Below are 5,685 nucleotides of genomic sequence, written 5' to 3' on the forward strand. Positions count from 1 at the left end.
GCGCCCAAGCTCCCTTTTCACCCAAGCTAGGACCATGGAGGGCCAGGCACGTAAATAACGCTTCCAGAAGACTAATTACTACCAGATCTTTGGTAAGACAACATCTATGACGTTTAAATCGGTCCCAGAACACTAAAATTAGCTGCGGATGACTCAGCATATAGACCTACCGTATAGGGCTCCCCCTAACCCCTCATCCTTAGCTCAAAAGGATGGTGAGGTTGCAGTGACCAAAGAAACTAACGATTCAGCGGGAGTTGAACCCCAGATATTGCCCCTATTAAATCTCACGTTATATTATTATTATTATTATTATTATTATTATTATTATTATTATTATTATACTAATGGTTCGTTCAGACGATTAACGACTCAGATATAATCCAGTAAATTCATATTTCCATTTGTTTCGCTCGCGAATGAATACAATTAGATTATTTAATACAGGTTATACACTTGTTCTTTATTAGTGTGTTGAAATGTTATAATAGTCCAGTTGGGATTCCAGTGTGAAATGTATAGCGGAGAGAGAGAGAGAGAGAGAGAGGAGAGAGAGAGAGAGGAGGAGAGAGAGAGAGAGAGGAGAGGGAGAGAGAGAGAGAGAGAGAGAATTAATGAACAGATTTGTAAAAGGCTCAACTTTTTATACTTCATAAAACCTACGAAGTATTCTCAGAAAAAATCTTTGAAAAAATAAAGAGAGAGAGAGAGAGAGAGGAGAGAGAGAGAGAGAGAGAGAGAGAGAGAGGAGAGAGAGAGAGAGAGAGAGAGAGAGAGAGAGAGAGAGAGAGAATTAATGAACAGATTTGTAAAAGGCTCAACTTTTTATACTTCATAAAAACTACGAAGTATTCTCAGAATTTTTTTTTTGAAAAAATAAAGATAGAGAGAGAGAGAGAGAGAGAGAGAGAGGAGAGAGGAGAGAGAGAGGAGAGAGAGAGGAGGAGAGAGAGAGAGAGGAGAGGAGAGAGAGAGAGAGGACCCTTACGAACAGATTTGTTATAATTTCAACTTTTCATACTACATAAAAACTACGAATGATTGAAAAATCTTCAAGATTTCTGAGAGAGAGAGAGAGAGAGAGAGAGAGAGAGAGAGAGAGAGAGAGAGGAGAGAAGAGGAGAGAGAGAGAGAGAGAGAGAGAGAGAGAGAATGGGGACCCTTACGAACATATTTGTTATAATTTCAACTTTTCATACTTCATAGAAACTACGAATGATTGAAAAATCTTCAAGATTTCTGACAGAGAGAGAGAGAGAGAGAGAGAGAGAGAGAGAGAGAGAGAGAGAGAGAGAGAGAGAGAGGGGGGGGGGGGGGCGGGCAAATGAACATATATGCTAAAATTGTAACTATTCGTAGTGCATAAAAACTACAAAGGATTCACTAAAAATCTTTCAACAAGGACAAATAGCCCAATGATGAAAGGACATAGGGAAATAAACAAATTATATGAGAAGTAATGAACAATTAGAATAAGCTATTTTGAGAATAGTAACATTAAAACTTATCTTTCATACATAAACTATAAAAGGATATTCATATCAGCCTGTTCAACATAAAAGCATTTGCTGCAAGTTTGAACTTATGAAGTTCTGCCGATTCAACTACCCGACTAGGAAGATCATTCCATAACTTGGTCACAGCTGTAATAAAACTTCTAGAATACTGTGTAGTATTGAACCTCATGGTGGAGAAAGCCTGACTATTAGAATTAACTGCATGCCTAGTATTACGAACAGGATGGAACTCTCTAGGAATATCTGAATGTAAAGGATGGTCGGAAATAGCAAAAATCTGCAACATCTATACCAGGTATATGAAATTTAATAGACTGTAAGTTCATGGCCAAGAAATTAATATGAGAATCAGCAGCTGAAGACCAAACAGGAGAATAATACTCGAAATGAAGCCCATTAATTAATATTATATTATAAGATTATAATTTTCAAAACTAGACATTTTAGTTACTGGTGAACTAGTTTCCTTATCATGAAATTGTGAATTTACACTGCTGGTATGTTATTATTATTATTATTATTATTATTATTATTATTATTATTATTTGCAAAGCTACAACAGTATTTGGAAAAGCAGGATGCTATAAGCCCAGGGTCTCCAACAGGGAAAATAGCCCAGTGAGGAAAGGAAACATGGAAAAATAAAGTATTTTAAGAAGTGTAACAGCATTAAAATAAGTTTCTCCTACATAGACTTTAAAAACTTCAACAAAACAAGAGGAAGAGAAATAAGATAGAACTGTGTGCCTGAGTGTACCCTCAAGCAAGAGAACTCTAACCCAAGACAATGGAAGACCATGGTACAGAGGCTATGGTACTACCCAAGACTAGAGAACAATGGTTTGATTTGGAGTGTCCTTCTCCTATAAGAGCTGCTTACCAAAGCTAGAGTCTCTTCTATCACCAAAAGGCAACTGGCCACTGAACAATTACAGTGCAGTAACCCCTTGGGTGGGGAAGGATTGTTATCAATATTTTTTCAAAGCCAAAATAGTGAAGATTTGTTGGAAGTATATATTTTAAAAAATTCGGGTTTCAGAGGAATTAGTTTTATTATCACCATTGTTGTTCTTAAATTAGAAAAAAAATGTGTTTAAGTTGCATGATCAAACCTAGTATATATATATATATATATATATATATATATATATATATATATATATATATATATATATGTGTGTGTGTGTGTGTGTGTGTGTGTGTTATGTGTATGTCTTACTTATAACTGTAATCGAACAGTTTAACATGATTCTTCAAAAAGGCCCAGAAAAGAAACAAGGGAAATATAGTAATTTATTTATATTTCCTTTGTTTCTTTTATGGGCCTTTTTGAAGAAACACACACACACACATATATATACATATATATATATATATATATATATATATATATATATATATATATATATATATATATATATATATTTCTATTTTAAAAACGCTGGCTTTGTTTTATACTAAAAAATCTTACGAGAGATGTAATTTAAGATATGTTGAAACTTATTATCAAATATTATTGGAAAAAGTTATTTTTAGGTTGCATATAACCATCATAATAAAATTAGTGCATTATCTATAAAAAAAATACATACAATTTTTTTTTTTTTTTTTTTTTTTTGCTGATATCTCCATGATTCATCTTCGTCGAAAAAAAAAATCTTCAAAATTCTGAAAGTTTGATATCATTTGTTATGAAATATTATTTTCATTATTTCACATAACCATCGGAATAAAATTAATACAATATTTATGAATTGAAAATGTATATCAAGAAGTCTTCATGATTTATATTCGTCCAAACAAAATGTTTCATAATTCCCAAACTTTCAAATATTTTTTTATTACATATTTTTGAAAAAGAAAATTCAAATTGCTTATAACCATCAGAATGAAATTAGTACATTATTTATGAATTAAAAATACATACAATTTTTATTGTTGTTGATTTCTCTATGATTCATCTCTGTCGAAAAAAAAAACACCAGAATTCAGAATCTTTGATATCATTTATTATGAAATATTATTGGAAAAAGGTTATTGTTTGGCTGCATGTTACCATCAGAATAGAATCAGTACATTATCTATTGATTGAAAATACATATAATGTGATCATGATTCATCACCTTCGGAAAATATTTTCTAAATTCCTAAATTTACATATGATTTTTTATTACATATTACTGAAAAAAAAATAAGATTGCTTATAACTATCAGAATAAAATTAGTACATTATATATGAATTAGAAATAGATATATTTTGTTATAGAGATGTCTTCATGATTCATCTTCGTCCAAAATTAAAATAAAATAAAGTTTAAAAATTCTTAAACTTTGATATAATTTATTATGAAATATTATTGGAAAACTAGCAGTACCAGACGAACTCGTTTGAGTCCCTCGTCAGGCTGAGTGGAACATAAAGAGGAAAGGTCCCCTTTTTTATTTGTTTGATGTCAGCTACCCTCCAAAATTGGGGGAAGTTCCTTGATATATGTATGTATTATGGGAAAAAGTATATATGTCTATAGCTCATTTTCGCCGGGAAAAAAAAAGTTTCAAAATTCCAAAACCAGCCGGTAAAATAAACATTATTATTTATTAATTCATACAATAACATCATGAAGCAATTTACATCCCTTCATCATTCAAAAGAATCAATGAATATGAGATCTCTTTTTGGGGGAAATAACAATATTATGCAAATGAAAAGAAAAGTAAGGGAAAATATTTACGTCATACAATTCAATTAAAATGTGAATGTTCCAAATGTTGCAATATTGAAATATTTTTTATATTGCGATTTGCATTTGGGGGTCCAAACACCGGCAGATTTAAAAGTTTTTTGCTTCAGTAATGATTAATGAACTTTGCCATAGCTGTATTATTATTATTATTATTATTATTATTATTATTATTATTATTATCGTTGTATATGTACATACATATACATACATACATACATATATATATATATATATATAAATATATATATATATATATATATATATACATATATATATATATATATATATATATATATATATATATATATATATATATATATATATATACATACATGTATATATATATTTATTTATATGTATATTTGTATATGTATTTATACACACACACACACACACACACACACATATATATATATATATATATATATTATATATATATATATATATATATATATATATATATATATATATAGATATATATATATATATATATATATAATATATATATATATATATATTTAGATATATATATACATATATAAATAGTTCCTCCTTTACTTAAACCAGATAGTTCAGTTACTCACTGTCCTAAGGAAAAGGCAACCCTTCTGGCTGATTTTTTTGACAGTTAACGGAGTAATGAAAAACTTGAACTTCCTCATTCGTGTTTTCCTGAGGCTAAACTTACTAGTTTAGCTTTTCGATCTCGTGAGATTAAAGCTCTGTTGATGGACCTTGATGCTCATGGAGGTGTAGACCCAAATGGTATTTTTCCTTTGTTTTTTATAACGACAGCAGATTTCTTAGCTCCAAGGTTATCTGTTATTTTGCGCAAGTTAGCAAGAAGAGGGGCTTTTAGCACTTGTTGGAGAATTGATAATGTTACTCCTCTATGTAAATGTGTTTGTTGTAGCTCAAGTCCCACTGATTACCGCCCAATTTCCATAACTCCCATATTATCTAAAGTTTTTGAACGTCTTCTGGCAAAACGTCTTAATAGGTTTGCTGAAGGTAATCATCTACGCCCTAGTTTGCAATTTGGTTTTCGTAAAGGCCTTGGAGCATGTGATGCCCTTCTTACAAACTCCAATGCTGTACAGAAATCCCTTGATTGTGGTCAGGACGTTCGTATGATTGGCCTTAAATTTAGTGCTGCCTTTGACCGTGTTAATCATGAGGCCCTTGTTTTCAAACTCAAACAGTTGGGAGTTGGTGGGTTGTTTCTTAGCATTATTATTGATTTTCTAAGTAATAGATCTCAAAGAGTTGTGGTTGATGGGCACCATAGTGAGTATAGGTATGTGATATCCGGTGTTCCACAGGGTAGTGTTTTTGGCCCATTACTTTTCATACTGTATATATTAGTGTGCTACTGTTGTTAACACCCATTAAGTATGTTAGTTGGTATATTACATCTTCAAGTA

Source organism: Palaemon carinicauda, chromosome 1 (assembly GCF_036898095.1).
Source record: "Palaemon carinicauda isolate YSFRI2023 chromosome 1, ASM3689809v2, whole genome shotgun sequence".
Taxonomy (NCBI): domain Eukaryota; kingdom Metazoa; phylum Arthropoda; class Malacostraca; order Decapoda; family Palaemonidae; genus Palaemon; species Palaemon carinicauda.